Source organism: Temnothorax longispinosus, chromosome 7 (assembly GCF_030848805.1).
Source record: "Temnothorax longispinosus isolate EJ_2023e chromosome 7, Tlon_JGU_v1, whole genome shotgun sequence".
Taxonomy (NCBI): domain Eukaryota; kingdom Metazoa; phylum Arthropoda; class Insecta; order Hymenoptera; family Formicidae; genus Temnothorax; species Temnothorax longispinosus.
Window position 1 is genome coordinate 7,576,268 of NC_092364.1, and position 22,284 is coordinate 7,598,551.

The following is a 22,284-nucleotide window of genomic DNA, read 5'->3' on the forward strand; positions in this document are numbered from 1 at the left end:
CGAGACAAAGATTTAATACTTGATGAATCGATTACTTATATTAATTAAAATGCGCTCCGCTCCGGCTGAGTACGTGGTTTTTATAGTGGTAAATTTGAACGCTAGCCGAATTTGTCGTGTTCTGATTTGCTAGTGAGCGAATAGAGATGGTAATTCTAGGAGGTTTCTTCGGCTTCCATTGGTTAGAATTAATTCCCTTCCAGAGGGTTTTGAGGAAGCTTTGGAGGGAGTCAAAGGACACTTAGGTCATGCGGCAATAGTTCGCGACTGGTAACCCGAGTATTTTCCTTGCGCTATATATATATCAGTCGGACGCTTCTTCATAGATCCTTTTCTGTCCTTTGATTCTCGCCGATATTCCGGTACAGCCGAGTCGTGTTTTGAATTATTATTGATCGCATTGTAAGAGGGTGACTGCAACGTCTTATTTGAATAGAATCGTAGCGAAAGTTAAAATTGAGATGAGAGCAAGAAGTTATACGGTGAAAGACAAGACAATTATCATAATTGATTGATTTTGAAGAAGTTTTAAAAAAGGAAGTAAAATTTAATTCGCGTGACGTCACAAAGGTACAATCACGCGTCTTTCGGCTTCTATTTATTTTGCTCGCGCCGCTATTCGCTCGTTCGGTGAAAACGCACGCAGTGGGCGCGTGATCTAACGAGTCGTTTGATTTTCCGTTTGAACTTCAAACAATTACGATAACTTTGGCTCCTTGAAATGTATGGTTTTTGGAGGCATTTTTGGCGAGAAACACGGGAAAAATAGTAAAAAATATCTATGATTAATATTTGTCTCTATTTCCAAGTTTTAATTTCAAGTTTTTAGAAATAAGCTTAAAGATAGATTAACTTTTTAAGGGGAGTGGATTTGTTGCAAGCGGATTACGATTTACGTTCAAAAAACGTAAACTACGCAAGACATTAGAGCAAAGTTCACCCTATCCCACCCTGGCTTACTTATAGGGCAAAACAAGGTCTATTATTGTACGGTTCGGGTTTTCAACTTTCAATGCAAACCGAGGTCCACCCCCCACCTACATGTGTACTGTCTATACACACAATTGAAAAATTACTTAAAAATTCATATTATTTTTTTTTAACTTTTGCCGGCCGATTGAGGAGCCGAAGAGGGGTTCAAATGCGAGTCGTTGCATGACAACAAGCACAATCTGGCAACATTATATTTATGAAATATCGCAATGGTTCATGGTGTACTACTGGTTCATTGTTGGACTATATACCTACCCTATTCATTCCAAGAAAATTGAATTTACTATAAGTTAAACTAACAAAAAGCGTTGTAGATAACTTAATTTAAAAATATAAGAAGTAATATTTAATAATTAAGAGAACATATTTTCTTTTAACTCATCAGTTAGGGGGGACCGGGGCTCGTTGGCACAAGAGGCAAGCTGGCAATGCGTTCCGTTTATGTATTTATAGCGAAAAAAACAATGGAAAAGTTATCATAAAATATCTCTTATATGATATAGGTACTTTTCCCAAAGTTTTATTTTAATCAAACAAGTATTACAATAGAAAAAAGAGAAAACTCTGATTCAAAAGGTGCATGGCAAGTAAATTTTCGAGCTTTTTTAAAATATCGTATTAATGTTCTTCAGCTTAAGAAGTAAATCAAAGTGACGTATCATTAGTTAAAAGAAATGTTTCTGTTACTATACGACATGTTATTTTGAGGAACAACAGTAATTTATTGTAATAAAATGACTGAAATCAAACGTAGGTATATAGGAATGGGGTATGTTGGCTCATATCAAGGCACGCTTAGCTTGACTTGTTGTTGCCGCGCGCGTGAGACCTGTTTGAGCATGTTATTTGCTACCTACAATGCTGATAGAAGCTAGATATACAGGGTTTACCAAAAGTATGGCAACCCCTAAATATTTCGAAAACTACGCATTTTAGAAAAAAATGTTTTAGACAAAAGTTGTATAGGGTTTCAAGTAACGCATTAAATAGTAATATTAGTGTGACTACAAATAACTTTGTTAATGCCAAGTAAAAATAACTTTAAAATTTTTAAATAGAAACCCCTATTTTTTTGATTGCATATTCTTATAGCTTACCTCGAAAGCTTTTCAAAAAACTATAATAAAGTATATTTTTATTAAGTATTTTTTAAGTTATGGAGCTTGAAAGCTACGATACCGCCGGCATCAGCGTTACCCAAGATGTACCGCGAGGAGGTTGCGGATCGGATTTACACTAGCAGAGTTGTAAATAATAATAGTTTTGTGATTGAAGTTCTTAATTACTAATTATTTTACATAATTTTAATTTAAATAAAGTTTAAGTACAAATGTTTTCGGAATTGTAATTAAAGTCGTTCAATTACAAATACATTTTAAAATTGTAATTAAACTCAAATTTTATTACAAATAAAAAAGTAAAAAAAGTAATTATTATTTACATTTTCCTAAATTACAAATTTTACAACTTTGATTTACATTTTTTTGTGTGTTTGAGTGTTTTAGAGTAAATTCTGAAAGTGGTTTCCATTGATTTCTTAACAGTATGCCAATCTCTGATAGAACGCAGAAATAGCTCTACGATTTGATTCAGCAGGTATCAAGGCTGCTTTATCCTTTATTTGCTGCCTCAATTCTTGGATATTTTGAGGTTTTGTTTCGTAAACCTCACCTTACTCTTCAGATAGCCCCAAAAGTAATAATCAAGAGAAGTTGGATATGGTGACCTAGAGGTGGCCAACTTTCTCCACCCTCATTTTGGTTCCTTCTTCCTATCCACCTTTGCGGGAAAACTTTATTTAAAATTCGACGTGGCACCCTGCACCAAAATGAGGCGGAGCTCCATCATGCTGAAACCATATTTGCTCAAAGTTATTTGGAAAAATATTTTGTATGACTGGAATTATTTCATTTACAAGTAATCTCTTGTACCTATGAGCATTGAGGTTTTCCTCCAAAGAAAATGGCCCTATCATATAAGCATCTATCATGCCGCACCATACATTTATTTTTTGTGGGTATTGTTTATGACTTTCCCGCACCCAATTCGGATTTTCATCTGACCAGAGAAATTTTTGATTATTAACCTCTCCCGTCAATGTAAAGGTTGCCTCGTCTGTGAAAACAATTTGATAAAGAAAGTTGGGCGAGGCATCTATTAGGTCCATCATTCTTGCACATAAGCGTATACGACGCTCATCATCTCCGTCTTGCAATTCTTAAAGTATTGCAGTTTGTATGGATGTAATTTATTTTTTCTTAAAATTTTGTGTACAGACATGGGAGCAATGTCGTGAGCTTGAGTTGCTCTAATAGATCTATTAACAGACGTATGGGAATTTTCAATAAAAGTCTGCAGAACATCAAGTTGTTTGTCGTTATTAGTTGCAGACGATGGCCTGCCAGACCTAAAGCGACTTTTTACACTACCAGTTTCTTGAAAATGTCGTACAGTTTTCAAAACAGTGGATTTACTAATTTGATAATTCGGATACGTGTTATTAAATAATCGAACATCAGTGAACAATCGTTCATTATCACCCCATCCGCGCAGCATTAGGATAGTGATTCTTTCACGCTCTGATAATTTGTTAGCTATTTTTAGCCAAACGTTTAATTTTTAGTTTATTAATTTGCGAATTAAAAAGACAAAAGTCCTCGGTAGAAGCAGAGAGCGCTCTAGAAGCGCTCTCACCCTACACACGTGATTATGAGCGAGAAAAGAACACTGAACATCTTGGCGCTTGCGTTTTATACCCTCTCGGAGTGTCGATCCAGTGGGAGAGGGTCAGCGCGAGGGTGGGGGAGGGAGAGGGCGATTAAGCCATTGGAGGATCCCATTAGACTCTTCCTAAGAAGGTCCAATGGGAGTTTCCAATGACCCAATCGCCTTTTCCTTCTCCCTTCCCTCGCGCTGACCCTCTCCCACTCTCCCTTTCCCCATAGGATAGGAAGACCGAAGAATGAACCAAAATGAGGGAAGAAAGGATTGGCCACCTTGGTCTAGCTACTACTCCTCTTGATTATTACTTTTGGGTAATGCTGATGCCCCCCCCCCCCCAGCGATACTAGAACCTTCAAGCTCCGTAACTTGAAAAGTATTTAATAAAAAAACACTTTATTATAGTGTTTTGAAAAGCTCTCGAGGTAAGCGATAAAAATATCTAATCAAAAATAGAGGTTTCCATTTAAAAATTTTAAAGTTATTTTTACCTGGGATTAACAAAGTTATTTGTAGTCAAATTAATATTACTATTTAATGCGTTACTTGAAACCCTACAACTTTTGTCTGAAACATTTTTTTCTAAAATACGTAGTTTTCGAAATATTTAGGGGTTGCCATACTTTTGGTAAACCCTGTATATAATTATATATAATCTTTTTTTTCCGGGTATGCATGACACTGTACATGACTCTACCAATGACCTTTTGCGTGGATTGATTGAGCAGATGAAAAAGTCAGATGCGAAGCTATATCTGCTTTTATTGACAGTCAGGAACGTACTAACAAGGAACTAAGTTGATACTGTCGCTCAGAATAGTCAGCGCATTACTAAATTGGAGCAAGACAACGCTAAACTTATTTGTGAAATCCACGACATGAAATCTGCTCAGTCATTTCAAGGATCTCATAGCGGAAATGAGTTGATCATATCAGGTTTACCATCGACGTTATCTGTTACTCCATCTGAGCTAGCCAAAAACGTACTAGAGGCGTTAGACGTTCCGGGCTTGTCATGCCACATTCTCGGCGTCAGAGCTGTGAAGAGAGCACTGTCAGCGACTTCCACAGTTGCTGTATCTTCCAGCTCGGTCATAGTCACCTTGGCCTCGAGTGCCGTTCGCGATATAGTTATATCAAAAAAGCGGGCAAAAGGTGCACTTAAGGGGAAAGACGTGTGCGGTGGTGGCTCAGATCGTACCATTTTTATAAGTGAGTTGTTATCTAAGAGCACTTACGACATGTTACAGCGGATTAAGTGTATTGCTGAAGAAAGATCGTACAAGTATGTCTGGGTGAGGAATGGTCGGATATGTGTTAGATATTCCGATGGTGAACCTGTTATCATTATCGATTCAGATTCTGATCTTGCTAAGCTCGTCTGACAGGTCCGACCTACGTGTCCTTTATCATCCGTTGGTCGGCACAACTCAATATGTAATTCTACTTCGTTTCGCATAGCTCAGTTCAATGCTAATTCCCTTCGGGGACATATTGAGTTTATTAGACTACATTTCTCTTGGGAAAATTTACCTTAAAATCTTTAAAAAAGAACTTAAAACTTACTTTAGAGAAAAACTTAAAAAAAATTAAAGGTAAATTTGGACACTTTAAAACTATTGTTTAAGGTAATCTTATAACTATAAGGTACTTACTTCAAGAAGAATGTAAAAAGAATCTTAAAATTATGAAAAGTAAATTTCGACAATTTTAAAGTTAAAAATGCCTAAATTTACTTTCCATAATTTTAAGGTTTTTTCACAGGGATAAGTACCCAGCAAACACAGAAAACACCGAGTGAGCAATTTGATAGCAAGGGGCCATCCAGGAGCCATCCAACCAGAGGCCCAGCACTTTCATGCTGGCCCCCACGGAGATACGGGTTCCTTCCACTTCTATATGGGCCACGGGCGGCTTCCCCGCAGACTTATCGTAGAAAAACACAGCCTGCGTCTTCTAGGGGGCCACCCTAAAGCCCAACTTGCGCATCGTAGCCACCACTGCCCTCACTGCGACATTCGCCTTTGCTTTGGCCTCATCTCAAGTATCACCCTCGACTCCCAGGAATGTATCATCGGCAAAGCCGTTTAGCCAACATCCCGGGAGGAGGGCGATCCGGAGGAGGTAGTCATACCCCAGGTTCCACAGAAGTGGGCCAAGTACTGATCCCTGTGGAACCCCCTGCACGACCAACCCGACCCTTACTACACCATCGCGGTTGGTGTACAAGAGCCTCCTGTCCCGGAGGTAGTCATGTATGACTGCCCTTAGATAAGGAGGGACGCCGTGGTAATTTAGCGCCCTTCTTATCACTGGCCACGGCAGGGAGTTAAAGGCGTTAGCTACATCAAAGCTAACGCCCAACACCACCCTGTCGGCCTCCATTGCGGCCTCCAGGAGGGCCCGAAAGCGTAAGATCGCATCCACAGTCGATCTGCCCTCCCAGAAGCCATCCTGACCAGTCGCCGATACTGGGTTTCCGAGATCCTGCATCGTTAAAAGGTTGTTACCCTCTGCCATGACGGCGTCAAGTATCTAACCCAGGAATTTCGCCGGAATAAATCCGTTGCCCACCGTCACCACGTGGAGGTACCCAGGTTGCAGAAGGATCAAGTCATGGATATACTTTGACTCTATTGTGGTCTTGGACGTCAAATATATATATAAGATTTGTACTTTCTCAGAGTCATGTGGGAAAAACTGCATTTTCAGTGTGATTATGTTATGATCTGACGTCAGATTCGTATTCAGCGACCCCGAAAACCCTCGAGTAACAAATTTTAGGCGAATCTGGTCAATTTTCAAAAACTCATCGGGTATACTGGATCTGCCATTTTGAATTTTGGAAAACTGACATCAGATTCGTATTCAGCGACCACAAAAACCCCCGAGTACCAAGTTTCAAGCGAATCAATTTGAAGAAACATCCGCCATATTGGATCTGCCATTTTTTTATTAAAAAATCTAGTCAATTGTTATGTAATTCAAGCTTTTGAATCTGAATCCACGGTCAGAATTTTGAAGCTAGCTTGCGCTCTTTCATTATGGCTCAAATTGTACTTAAAAAGTATGTTTTTTGAGATTAGAAAAAAAAACAAACCAACTTTTGAATTCTGACCTCGGATTCGGATTCAGCGACCCAAAATACGTAAGAATTGACTAGTCCGGTCCGCCGGACAAAAATTTCATTTTTTTTGTGGGGCTGTGTTATTCTTAACTACGTTGTGCGCTCACAACATCCCTTCCCCCGCGGAAAAAGAAAAATTAAGGTATTCGAAGTTTTTCGTTATTTATTTATTAGTGTTTTTCTTTTTCTTGAGAGGTTATAATCTAATTTTCTTACTGCTAGTATGGACGCTGTGGTTTCCCCCTTTAAATTTTTAATAATTCCCTCTTTTTTTTATTACATAAATGATTACAAATATAATGCTTACTACGGCTATTATTATGGTTGCGGACCCTACAGGATACACAATATTCTTATTTGCAAAAACGCTTGGTTGGTTATTTTTCACTTCTTTTTTAATTTCATCTAGACTTAAACTTAACTTTATCAATTCCGACGGATCTTTGATTACCTGGTTCTAGCTTTATTTCCTTTTCGGAATCTAATTCGTTGTCTAATGTTATACTTTTTTCTAGGGTATTAGTTACATTGAATTCTAGTAAATACATTTCTACATATTTAGTATAGATTCGGTTTCTAGTTTCTAAAATTATATTTGGTGTAGTTATTTTACAATTATCGCGTAATGTTATTTTTCAATTTTAATTTTATTTTCTGGCAATTCATTACATTGTATTATAATTTCTGATATTTTTGGAGTGAAATATAACCATGTTTGAGGTTCGGCTAATGTTATCCAGAATGTTACATTAGAAATGACGTGACGTTGTCTACGGTTTTCTACGTATCTAGGCGCTTTTACAAAAAGTTGCACCTCGCTTGGTGCATTCGCAGTTACAAAATACTCGGGAAAATATTGGTCGCATATAAATTTAGTAGTTTCTCGCGTACATTCATTTAAATCGCTTTCTTTTAATATTATATAATTATGATTCTCTCGGTTTATTCCTCATAGCGTGTGTGAAGGTTCTAGTAGGGTAAACACATTATGGTCGTTGTATATTGGTACAGGTGTAATTTTTATTAATTCGTATACCGGATATGCTATTATAGGGTACGCGAGGATAGTATATATGTACGTTCGAATTGTCGTAATACGCGCTTACGTTTATGTATTTTTGGAACTGTTGGTGTCTGATTTTTAATGCGGTTAATGCGATTTCTATGCGTATCGCTAATTTCCACGTTGCTTTCGTTTGCTGCAGGTGTCCGATTCTTTCGAAATAGATACCTGGCTCGTTGATAAATTGCGTCACTTCGTACGGTGGTACGGGCGACGCCGACGCTCCTGTTGTGAGGTGCTGATAGAGGATGAGAAAATTTATAACGATGCGTAATTTTATTTCTCTTGAAACGTCAGATTTTTTATTTACTTTCTTTTTATGCTTCTCGGGTAGGCGGACGTTCGCCGGCGCGTTATCAGCTCGCGTCGTGGGGTGTGTTAGCTTATTGTTTTCTAAATGAAATATATCGCAAAAATCGTTGCATCTCTGCTCTACCACCTTTCCTTTTTTATTATTTAAAATTTTCATGTGGTTTTTACGTAATTTCTCGCGTTGCTCTTGAATTGGTTTGCGCTCTTCCGTCGCGGGTAATGTGAGTACGTCAACCGTGTCATTCATCGGCACCTCTTCTAGAGTTACACGCGGTGTAAGCATCTCTACCGGCTTCTCGGTGACGTTTAATTTGCTTATCAGACAAGTGGAATCTATGGATTTTATCATGCAACTTCCGATAAAGACTCCAGAAATAGGTTTTACACGTTTTACCATTCTATTTCGATCTGCAGCTATCGTTTGTATGATTGTTTTACTGCGGGGGGGTTGAATTAGTTTCTTATACGGTTGGAGCTTAAGATTTACTCCGCCAATTCTCAATACGTTTTGCCCATGGAGACAGTCAGCTCTGTGCTTTTTGATGAAATCGATTCCTAATAATCCTTCATAGTCCATCGGGAAGTCGTTGTTTACCACGTATATTGTGTGGCGTAGGACTTGTTTTCCCAATTTTATTGTGGCTTTTATTTTTCCAAGGGTGTACAGTTGGTGTCCTGTTATCCCTGTCAGAGCGAGTTTTGTTTCACGCATTTATGTATTGTCTTTCTTTCCTATTTTGATAAAGGTTAGTGCTGCTCCGGAATCTAACAAAAAATTTAGTTTTCCCTTGGTCACTTCTTGCATCGGGAGAGTGACTAGGTCTAGATTAGAATTTTTATCCGTTTTGCCTGTCACCTGTGCTACTCGATACTCGCGCGCATATCGCGTCTTATGTTTTCTCTGTTTCTCTTCCTTGTCGCTACCGCTGCTGCGGCTGCTGCTACTGCTGTCGCTATATGACGTTTCATCATCCGGTTCCGGGATCCTATTTCCTCGACTTTTTTCTGTAGCATTTATTGGTTTCTTTTCACGTGTATTATATTTAGATTGGCGAATCCGTTCCTTTTCGGGTCGTCCGTTCAGTGACCAGCATTCGTCTCGCTTATGCCCGGTCTTCTTGTAATAGGTGCATTCGATCGCATTTATTCCGTTGGGCTTGTCCGGTTTCGGCAACGAGAATCTATTTGCGTGTCGGCTCGTACGGCAGTCTCGCCCGTAATGGCCTGTTTCTCCACATTTGTGACATTGTACTTCTGCGGTCCTTGAATAACGCGCGTTTTTCTTATTAAATTTATTTTTGGGCGTTGGCTGTCCGTTCTGCGGGGAGGGACCTGTTACCTTTTCCTCCGCACTGGCGCCGGTTATTGCTTCCTGTAGCGTTTGGTAGCGTTGCGCTTTGACTACCATTTTAATGTCTTCGTGCAGCCCGATCTGGTAATTATTTAGGGCCTGCACCTTTATACTGTTGAGGGTGGCCTTCTGCTGCTCTTGCGAGTGCCCTTGGCCTTCCTCCATGGCCTCGTACAGTTCTCGCGCTAGCTTTTCCACGCGCCGCCCGAATTCCCGTGCGCTTTCTCCCGATAGTTGCTTTAAGGGGTTATACCTAGTCAGGAGGCCGAAAAAAGCGAATTTTTGAAAATTTTTTTTGAAAAATTATAAGCATATATTTGTACAGAAATTTTGTATTTGAAACAGTAACATGTGAAGAACATTCAGTAATTTTTTCGTGTAAAAATATTCATTTATAAAGAAGTTACAGCCGATGTCCGGAAAGCACTTTTTGAAAAGTACTTTTGCGGTGAGCACTGCCGTTTGGAACCAGGTTATCTAAAATCAAAAAAACCAAAAAGATTTCGTTAGTATATTAGTTTATCTAGTGGTTAATCGATGGAATTTCCGAAATATTAAGTTAAAACAAAATGGCGGGTGTTTAAAGTTAGAGTCTTGATTTTTGCGAAAAAAACCGGACATTTTTCGTTCATCAAAACGAAAGTATACATAAGAAAAAAAAATCCTTCGATTAAACACTAGATTTTTATATCTAAAAAAAGCACAAAAAATTTCAGAAAGATTGATGCAGTAGTTTTTGAGATATTTTGCTCACCGACTTTGAAAACGTAGTTTCGAGAAAAACGCGTTTAAAGTTTCAAAAGCTGATTACACGTAATTAAAACATTTTATTTTTTAACTTACACAGAGTCATCTATTCCAGGCCCATACAGAACGTCTTCAGCTGTAGCTGCTGCCTCTAAAACGTCAATCTGCTTTTGCCTACGAAGCATTCTTCCCTCCCGGGTGTTCTCTTGCACTCTCTTGTTGGAGATGTTTATGCGTTCCACATCTTCTTTCTCCGCAAATTCATGGGCGTTTCGGCCGATACTCACTCCCATGGAGTACATACATCATCGATAGTAGTGCACTTGTACCTTCATTAAATACGCAGGCAGCAATGTGTGCAGCTAAATTGACAATAATTGAGCCACTTGAAACAATTTTTGGGCTGATTTTCCAGATAAGTTGGTTGTAGCTCTTGTTATTGTTTTGAGTAAAACCGCCTACACATCTTGTCAATAAAGTATCTTTACTCAAATCTTCATAAATAGGTTTTATTGCGCTCAAAACATCTTCCGGTAAAGGTTGATAATCATGTGTAAATGATGCCAACTCTCCGTTCGCCAAAGCGCGCTGCCAAGCACACCACGAGTCAGCGCCAGTCGGGCACTTAGTATGATTTGGATTATCGTCGGTAGAACTATAATGATAATATGTTGCTCATATCGCATTATACATCTTCTCCTCTGAGTCGGTATTCCGCCTAATCGCGAAACCGTAATAAACAGTTTATTTATCAATCATTTTGCCGGTAAGCCTGCCTTTACCGCCGAGCGTTGTTTTCCTTTTTTTTTCTTTATCGTCGACTACTAAAACTGATTTTTTCACACACTGACTGGTAATATACAATACACGACTCACAGGCAGGTAGAAAGCGAGAACGTTGTCCCTAACGCAGCTGCCGCTGTATATCTAACGTAACCCGCTCGAGCGTTCCGACGGGCGTCTACATAAAAGCCTATAACTTTGTGAATTTTTATCCGATCAACTTGAAACTTTCAGGGAATATTTATAAGATATACTTTCAGAAAATGTCTTTTCTAAAAAATCGATTTTTTTTACATTTATGACTAGGTATAACCCCTTAAGGTGATTGGGCCATGTACCATATGAGTCAATATAAGACCTAAAATTTATTTTAAGAAAAACCATTTTTATGGATATATTCTAGACACTTGTATAATTACTGATTTTATAATGTAACTTTTCATTCGATGACGTATCAATTTATCTACTGATAAATGTAAACAGTTCAAGATTTGACTTCAGTTGACATTCGTACAAGAGAAATGTCGCGACATTGCATCTCTTCGCTGTAGGCAGCTATCATGCCAGTGCCATGTGTTTGAGTGAGGTTATGTATTGTGTTTATGTTGAAAAATAATGGAAGGTAACAAACAATTTCGATAACGGGAGATTTGCTTGCAAAAGAATAGTGCTGTGGAAAGCAAACACTACACGGCGCGGCGTTGCCACATGTCCACGTCGCGTACAGCTGATCGAAAGGCCGACAAGAAACGCGACGATTCATCAACTTTTGATTGAATTTTTGGCCTTATTACACGTCAACGTCGTTTTGTCTTATACTTAACAAGTGCTAGAAGAATTAAATAATGTTATTTTCAGTTTTTGAACTTGTTTCTTTACAGACAGTGAGTGAACTTCTCGAAAAATGTATGATTCCGGTACAATTTCCCATAAAACCTATGAAAAATGCCAACTTTGAGATTTAATATCTCAAAAACTAGACGTCAGATCTTCTCAAAATTGCAAATTTAAGCGTATTTAGGTTTTTTTTATAACATATATTTAATTCAGATTTTTTTCTTTGACATGCTCTGATGGCCCAATCACCTTAAGGAGTTAAACTCTAGTTGCAGGTGGGTCATGCTGCGCTTTCCTAGATATTCTGTTTCTAATTCGCGTTTTAACTGTGCGAAATCATGAATATCGCGCGTGTCAAAATCTATCATGGTTTTGCCTTTAAATTTAATGCATAACATTGCCTCCAGGAGCAATGATTCGTCTGCAGGCCGTATGTTTTTAATCGCGTAATTACTTGCGTTTAGAAATTCGCGGACGCGCTCACGGGATTCTCCGTCTATCTCCGGTATCATATTGCGGGCTTCCTTTAGGCTAAGTCACCCGAGGTGATGTCCCGGTTGGTTTTGAACGTCGGTGTGCGTTCGCCCGTAGGTAACGTCCAGTGGGCCCAGGCTACGTACGCGGGTGCCTATTTCGTCGGAGCGGTCGTAGGTTGCGGCTTCTAGGCTTCTAGCCGGCTTACTCGGTCTTGTATATCGCGCACGGTGCGAAGGAGCTCGACAGAGCGGTCGAATTCCGTGGCTTCTGCACGGTTCATGCGGTCCTGCATGTCGCGCATCATGTTCAGGATGTCGTTGAGCACGGAGTCCCGTGCTCCTGGACCTGTTTGCGCCGCTCGGCTTTGGTCAATTTCGGACGGTCGCCTGTTAACCGAGGATTCTCTCTATTTCCGCGTTGACCTGCTCGGTGGTCACCGGCACATTTTGAATCTCGTCGCGGGGTATATTATCCGGATCCGCTCTTCCTTGTTTGCTCATTTTGTTGGCCCGAGGGATATAATTTTTTTCTGTCGGATCGAATATGCTGCTGTCGTATGACGTTAGCGAAAATTCTCCTCTCTCGGAGTTATTGTCCGATATACCGGACCTAAGTGTGGGGTCTAGTCGTAGTACGTCACTGTCGTTTTCGCTATTGTTCGCGTTATTACGTTCGTGCGCTAAACTTGCGTCTACTTCACCGAACGAAAATTCTCGCTCTACCAGGACGTTTGGGTGCAGTTCCGGCGCGTTATCGTCTGTAAATCGCGAGTCTAGATTTTGTCACACGCGGTCTAAAGCTTCGCTATTTGTATGTCTATTGACACGTATGGGACTTCGCGAGCTGGATTCAATCGCGCGCCGCGTTGGTTCGCTATGGAAGAACGACGCGTTTCGAACGGGGCGGAATGGCGTGATTTCGCCTCCTGACATGTATCGCCTGTTCACGCCGTACAAATAGACGCGTTACAATTGTTTTTTGACTTACATTTATTGTCGCATGTTGCTCGTTACTGCGCTAGTCGTTGACCGTCGCTGCGTGTCTTGGCTGCGCGGCCGGCGCGGGCGGGTCACCGTTGTGGTAGGTCGGCGCCTTCTCCGGTGTCGCTGATAGCCGCTACCGGGTGCTTCCTTCTTCTGGAGCGGGCCGCTACCGGGTGCTTCCTTCCTCTAGATCGGACTGCTACCGGGTGCTTCCTTCCTCTCGAACGGGCTGCTACCGGGTGCTTCCGTCAGGGCTGATTTCACCACTTACACTGTTTCGCTCTTTTCTTTCAGGCGAATATTCGTGACGGGAACACACGCGACGGGAACGTTCTCCGATTGCCGAGATCCCACCGCTGCCACCAATTGTTGTGCCGGGACCGTGAGTTGCTCTCAGGGTCGGCACAGGATTCGGGAATCTTGGGTCGGAGAAGAAACACTCGTCACGATGTATAAAATTACAGCCCAATATATTTCTCTTCTAATCTTCAATACAATTTTTTTTATTTTAATTATGATACTCGCGAAGTTACGATCTTTGATATACGCGACGCACGTTATTATTTAATGGTTGACTGACGACTGCCCGCCGCTCGTCGGAAAGGCGGGCGCTTTATCCGCTCGGTGTTGCTGACTTAGTTGTCAGCGTTTTTGATACCTCGATCAAAGGTCTAACGGACAAGTGGTGTCCGGGATGACCATATTTGGTCATTCCCGAAACTTGTGCAGATCTTCGCGTCAGCGGTCTTCGTCGCTAGGGTTGGATTTCGTATCGGAGGCACTTGGTGTTGCAAGTGCATTAATTATTCTTAACTACGTTGTGCGCTCACAACACACTTGATACCTTCGCCTCTACTCGTGTATTTGTAATTAAGAAGCCTCCGGTGCGGTGCAGGCTTACAGCGGAATTGATTACGCGGCTACATGCTCGCGATCAGTTATATAAACAGGGCTAAACGCTCTAACAGTCTCTTAGGCTATGCTACTTATAAACTCTTCCGCAATCAGCTAAATGCTGATATCAAGCATGCTAATCCTTACGAAAAAAACACTCGAGATTTTGATATTTACACTCAACTTTGGGTGTTTACACTCCATTTTCGGTATCGACACCAAAGTTTCGATATTGACATTCGAATTTTGTATCCCCAAACTTGGGGATACATAAGCAGGCCCCGATCAGGACATGTATTCTTACTTTAATGAAATATTGGTAGAGTAATATAATAGGTCCTAATCAAAATAATGTAGGGTAGACCGGGGACAAAAGTAACATTTTGAGTTTAAGATTTTATAACAATTAAAATATAATATCTACGTAAAAAAGACCTGTACCTTTAGATGTAGAATTTATTTAACTACAAAATTATTTTGTGCTGAATTCAGTAATGTAACTAGGAAAAAAGTTATTATTGTTTAAAGAATATGAGGAATACTGTTACAACCGTCCCAACCCCCGGGACAATTGTAACAGCAGAAGGGGACGATTGTACCACATCATTTATAAACAAAATAATGGTTATTTAGTAGGTTTAATTAATCAATCTTACGAATTTAATGATAAAATAATTTGTTACATGAAAATATCAGTATTTTTTTACATTATAGCAAATAAAAACAAATAATACTGTTTTCTCAACTAAAAGACTTTATATAATCATATATATTTAAAAAATTAACCATAATAAAATAAAAAAGAAACAGAAATAAGCTCTCTCTCTCTGTCTTTCCTTCTAACATAAACATAAAAAATTTATAATATTATAAATATAAATCTAATATTAATATAAAAACTGAAAATAAAGGAATCACGCAAAAAAATCTATTTTTTTTGTTTTTTAGCGGTAGCACGGCTAGATTTCTTTGGTTTACTTTGCATAAAAGTATTTTATTAGCTCTTATAATATATTGCACCATGATTTTTTCCTGTTCCGCGGAGAAAATTTTATTGCAGCTTCTATACCCCATGGTAACAGAAGATGTGTGATCTTCCTCATTTGTAGAATCTTTCTTCCTTTTGTATCTCATCAGAGATACATGACACAAGTCATACTTTTTGGCAGCCGCACGAATGGATAACTGACCCTTCATAACCTCTTCAAACGCCTGTTCGTATAAATTTACTTCTTTCGTGCCCCGTTGCGTCTTGCGTTTTCTTGTTCGCGGCATTCTACGAAGAAAAATACAAATAACATTGTAAAAAACAACACTAAAATAAGGCCAACCAAACGGGGTTAGGTTAAGTTGAAGTTGTCCCCGAGCAACGGTGACAATTGTAACGCTACAACTGTCCCCAGGCATTGATGTTACAATTGTCCCCTAATGATATTTTATGATTCGAAGTAAATTTTTTACATAAATATCTGGATGAAAGTCAATCGTATTATGCAAATCATCAACATAGATAATCACTAAAACATATAAAAATAAAACCTTATACCTTCGGCATAAAGAACAAAAAGTATTTCAGATTTTATGCACGTAAGAAAACTTACTTTAGGAAGGAAAAAAGTAACTTCTTCTTCTGCACACGTGCACGTTCCGCGAGGGGCGGCAATGAACTAAGGAACAAATGCCGCTCCATCTAGCAAATCTCGCCTCGCGGTCCCACACACGTACCTTTTATAGTTTAAGAAATATTCACGATGTTACAACTGTACCCTGTTACTTTTGTCCCCGGTCTACCCTACATGTGTTTTATGGAATAAAAGTTTCTATATATATAAATGTGTTATAATGGAAAAGTTACTTCTTAAAAATAACTAGTTACAGTTATCGTTACCTAGCCAAAAAAATAACTAGTTACCGTTACTAGTTACTGATTCTCGAAAGTAACTCGTTACAGTTACAGTTACTTAAAAAGTAACTATTAGTTACTTTTTCAGTTGCTTTTTTAAAATGTTAAAACAAAATTAAGATTACAGAATAAAAAGTTTAATTTTAACATGATAATTTTAAACTTAAAATTCTTAAATAAAATGTATTATGTATGAAACTACACTACTATTTAGATCTAGGATTATCTCAATAACGTATTAAACTACAAGAATTATATAGGATTATTTGGATTATAAAATAATAAAATATAAACTCGTTAAATTTTATCTATATTTTTTATTTATTTTTAGTAAAAGTTGATACTCCATTATGTTATCATGTAGGCAACCTCTTGAAGGTTGACAGACAGAATGAATAGTTTTTTTAATTTCGGGAAATCGTTTAATAGTTCAATATCAGTCCTTTTTGACTTCAGAAATCGTTGCAGTTTTTCTTCTCCGGACTCCGAAGTTGATGTCGATTGCCGATTGAAAAGTAAAAAAATCGTCGTAATCATCATTTTTACCAGAGTTTGGAGAATTATCATTTGAGCGTATGCCCAGCAAATCTTCTAAGTAGCTTTCAGCTAGTTTTTTCTTTTCTCCAATTAACTAGTTTAATTTAAATTTAGGATGTAGACAACTTGCAATAATTAACTCCTTTTTTTCAAATGTTGTACAAAATCTAAAAATTATATATTATATATTAAAATGTTTATATGTGTACAATGTTTTTTTTACAATAGGGGTATTCAAATAAGTTAAAGTTTAACGGTTTGACAGGTTATGTCGGGTTAAAGTCGAGTAAAAAGTTAATTAATTAACTTTGGGCGCGCTACTTTTTAAGGTTATGCAAAATACATAAGTAACTCATTAACTTATCACATTAATCTTTGGGTTAAAAGTTTAAAAATTAACTTTTTACCCGACTTTAACCCAACATAACCTGTCAAACCGTTACACTCTAACTTATTTGAATACCCCTAATAATGCGAATACTTCAAATAAAATTAAAATTGTAACGCGCTATTTAAAATGAGTACAGTAATATATATAGATACCTATACTTCAACCAAATCGCTTTAAACTTTAAACTATACAGTTTATGTTGAAAAATTTTCAGTCAATTGACCTTTTCACATTTGTAGTCCTATAATATAAGTGTAACTTCCAACTTCTATATTATATATTAGTAGCTGACATGTAACAAATTGTCACTACAATAGATATTTGTTTATGTAGAAGCCAAAAATTAGTCATTGCAGGACCAAAAATAAGAATGTATTAATCACCCGAATACCGAATATATACCTTCAAATATAAAAAACTTACATAGCTATTTCTAACGTGATGTCTAGTATAATTTAGAAAAAAATTTTGTAAAATCATACATTGTTGTATCTATTTTAAATAGCGCTCAGTTCTATTCTGTTGAAATATACGTTATTATTATAAAAAATTTATGTAGGTATATTTCTGTAGTTTATAACTTATAAACCAATTAATAAATTACCTTCGATTTAAACCTTCCTCAATGGCTGTGATTAATGGATTTCTGCCCAGTGCTCTGAATGTCAACGTGAAGAAATTCAAGCAAGCGCGGGTAAACGGCGGGAGTAACTATGACTCTCTTAAGGTAGCCAAATGCCTCGTCATCTAATTAGTGACGCGCATGAATGGATTAACGAGATTCCCACTGTCCCTATCTACTATCTAGCGATTACAATGTGTCAGTTTATTCGTGTTCGTAATATTGTCTAGTTTTTCTTGTAAACTATACAAGACAGGCAACAAATATCCCATATACATTCCCGTGTCGTCTTGTAAAATGTCGAGTGCCTTTGCCAAAGGTTCCATTACCTAGTTCAAGAAAATAAAAAAAATACACTTTTTATCGTTTGTAGTTTATAGTTTATACACATATATCATGTATTTTGTTTAATTATTTATTTTGTTAAATCATGTGTGCATGTAATTTACCTGACAATACTCATCTAAAAATTTTATTTCATCAATTGTCAGTCTCGGTAAGTTACAATAATCCAAACATTGATTTACTTTGTCTGGGCCGTCTTTCAAAAGAATCATCAATTGACATACAGAATCAAAAGTTGAATTCCGTCTATTATTTATAATAATAAAAATTAATAAGTTTTGTTTTTATATTATATATATTCTGTGTGTATATGTGTGTAATGTGTGAATGTGTCCGTGTAAATAGTTAAAACAATATATATTTTAAGAAATATTAAAATATTTATTAACATAAAATAAAAACAAAAAAAGTGTAATAAAAATTCTTTTTACCTAGTAACAACGGGGGTTTTCAAATAAATGCCACAAATATCTTTAATTTTGTTAGCTACTTGAGTGGATTGATTCTGCTTGTTCCACAATTTCGTTAATTTGACAAATGTTGGTCTATACTTCTTTTTATATAAAGCACTTTCCAAAGCTTTTTCGGAGTCTTTGACTGCAACAAGGCTAAGCGTGTGGCTAACACACCTATGGTGTGGTGGAAGAGTAATGAAATCTTCTGCTGCGTCTAAATCTTGCATTTTATCAGTGATTAATAAATCATTCAAATTATAGAATTCCATGTTAACAGTCTCGTCGTCATCATTTTCAATATTTTCGTCTCTTGCAAAATCTCTAAAAAAAATTTAAAATTTTATTTATAAATTAAAAAATTGAAATCAAGAAAATATTGTATAAAATATCATATAAGATAATATTAATTTACCAAAATGCTTTAACAAAGTTTGAGCCATTATCTGCTGTTACACAGCATACTTTATTCTGTATATGATATTCCAAAAACACGGAATTAATTTCTTTTGCCAAAACATCAAATGTATGCCGTCCTTTCATTCTACGGCAAGCCAGTGCAGCTGATTCTCTTTTTAAAGTTCCTGGATTAATCCAATGAACTGTTATTCCTAAATAACTTCTATAAAATATTTAGAGATTTAATTTAATTATAATAAAGTAATAACGTATTAAAGAATTAAAAATATATCTTCATAAAAAATAAAATACCAATAGAAAATATTAATGTAGAAATTAAATAAAGTATTAAAATAATATCTACTATTTACCTCTTTGGTTTACTCCATAAGTCTGCTGTAGTTGAGATATATTCTATTTTGGCCAATTCATTTTCAAGAGCAGTTTTCATGTCAAAATATAATTGACAAAGTTTTTCTCTTAACGTCTTTCTGCACATTATTCGAAATGATAAAGGCAATCCAATTTTAACCAAATTAATAAAAGCAGGACTTTCTACAACTGCGAGGGGCTGAATATTTTCAATAACAAATCGCAATATAGCACCATCTAATTTTTTTTTAGTAATTCCAGTTATTCCAGAACCCCATTTTTGTAATACACATTGTCTTTTTGTAACACTATTATTGGAGATATCTTCATTTTTTTTTACGTTTGTTATTTGCAAGTTTATTAGATTTGGCTTCGTCTATTTTTTTCAAGTAACATGGATGTTTTATCTATTAAATTAACATGTAGAAATCTGAATAAAATAATGTGATGTTTATGTGATGTTGTATGTAATAGGTAGATCAGGTAGATGATAATGTTATAATATAATATGTATAGGGTAAGGTGGTATAATAATAAGGTAAATATATATATATAATACAATCCAATGCTACTAAAAATTATGTAAAAGCCCAGAAATTTTTTGATCATAGGTAGAATTTAAAAAAAGGCAAAAAAGCATATTTAGAAGCATATTTAGAAGGAAAATAGTTATTATAAAAAAATTTATAACAAAATAGATAAATAGATATTAAACCTTGCAAAAAGTTTGTTATAATATTTATATATATTAAAGAAAGAAATTTTTTGACAGAAAATACAGAAATAACTATATTATTAATTCATAATTCATTAATTAAGGATCGTTAATCTAGTCATGCTTTTGCATGTCATGCTTTTTATACCTACTATTCTATGTTGCACATTTGATTCAACGTAGAACATAGGGTAGAATTGTTTCTTGGAAATCTAAAAAAATAAAAAAAATAAATTTTTTTTTGTAATTTTGATTAATTAATATTATATATTATCTAGTTCAAATTTTTATCTAATTATATTAATATCTAGTTTTATTTTATATATTATATATGTCTCAATTAGCTCAATCTTAAGGAGGTAGTACAGTCTGGCGGCCGAAAATGAGGGTCAATTTTAGGATTTATTTGTGACAAAGTGTTAGGCCAATCAGGTTCATGGTGTATACGATATTGAAGTACATATTTAGGTGCATTTACAGTATTTTTTATATGGAAAAATATTAAGAAATGTAGGAGTTATGAGTCATCTCTTCGCGCGTGCGCTCGACTACGGTATACATAGTAGCTCCTGTACGACGTGCCTGAAATGAAAAACGCAAAAAGGGTATTAAATTTAAATGTATTCCCCACAGGTGACGTTCGAAAATTGTAAAAATGTTAAAAATTGTGAAAGTTATAGCACTTAATTGGCACAAAATGAACTTCTTTTTGTTAAGTGCTATAACTTTCACAATTTTTAACATTTTTACAATTTTCGAACGTCAACCTGTAGGGAATACATTTAAATTTAATACCCTTTTTGCGTTTTTTATTTCAGGCATGCCGTACAGGAGCTACTATGTACTATGTACACCGTAGTCGAGCGCGCGCGCGAAGAGATGACCAGATGACTCATAACTCCTACATTTCTTAATATTTTTCCATATAAAAAATACTGTAAATGCACCTAAACATGTACTTTAATATCGTATACACCATGAACTTGATTGGCCTAACACTTTGTCACAAATAAATCCTAAAATTGATCATTTTCGGCCGCCAGACTGTACTACCCCCTTAATTCATTAAAGTTATAAAATTATTAAAAAAGCAATTACATTTAACATTACATATATAAAAATTGTGTTTTGCAAATAAAAATAAACAGCTAATATTGAGTAATATTAATTTACAAATCGTAAAATCGTATATAGTCTGTGCCTGTGCAGTATCGTTTTCAATGGCCTAGTTTACACCGATCACTTGATACGCGTATTAAATAGTAAATAACTAGTAAATAAGTTTGATTATTGACTGATCAGTTCAAATATATTATTTGATACGCGTATCAAGAGATCGGTGTAAACTAGGCCAATAAAAAGAGAAAAGCTTTGTTTTCGGATTATGACTTTATGACTACACAGCATTAATAATTAATATCAAAAATACATTATATAAATAAATAACACTTACTTTTGCGTGTTTCCTCAAGTTGGATGTAGAGGTTTTATTTGCTTGATAAACTTTTCTGCCTAAGCATAATTTGCACGTAAATGCAAAATTTTTTTCATTGCCCAGCTTCGGTTCGAATGTAAAAATTTCTGAATATGCCGGCCATGGTGTATCACAATCTGTTTCACTCGCGGATTGAGACGTACTCGCTTGAGCTTGTTCTGCTTCTTCGGTGTCAGTCATTGTTCTCAGACTTTTAAGCGTTGATTGTCCTAACTCGGAGTGATTCCTAATTCAAAGAAATACCAAAGTAACAAAATGTCTCGCAGCGGTCGTAATACTCGTATAACTCGTAACCTAGATTTTAGATTTAATTCCTGAATTCTTCCTACCGATGGAAGAGAAATGCTTCTCTCACTACGCGCAACACGAAACCGGAAACAGATACAAAAGAGCTGCGCCGGGTATTAAAATTCAACTGAAATCGGAAAGATAAAATTGGATTGAAATGATTGGATTAGGAATAGAAATCCTTGACTGTTTTTCATTTAGTGACAACAGTTGACATAAGTGTCCTCAGTCCTGTCTTTGTTACTCAATAGGCCTATTCTCTTAATTTTCCTTAGCTAAACTTTAAACGTGGAGAGAAAAAGAGGAAAGTTGAACGATGCAAGAAAATAAAAATTCAGCTAAAGAGAACAGCCAGGCCTATTGAAGACCAAGAAAGATAAAGATAGAACGATGATTGTGTCAACTGTCAACTTATGTCATTATTGTCATTAAATGGAAAGCATTCCTTATTATGTTATTTGAAAATTACAAGGGTAA

The 22,284-nt window shown here is 36.6% G+C and overlaps 3 pseudogenes; all 3 read right to left on the bottom strand.

Annotated features, from left to right (window-relative positions):
* Window positions 1-2,023: 2,023 nt before the first annotated feature.
* On the bottom strand, window positions 2,024-4,810 carry LOC139816410 (uncharacterized; annotated as a pseudogene).
* Window positions 4,811-6,942: 2,132 nt separating this feature from the next.
* Window positions 6,943-11,073, bottom strand: LOC139816107 (uncharacterized; annotated as a pseudogene).
* Window positions 11,074-16,488: 5,415 nt separating this feature from the next.
* Window positions 16,489-21,699, bottom strand: LOC139816411 (uncharacterized; annotated as a pseudogene).
* Window positions 21,700-22,284: the final 585 nt, after the last annotated feature.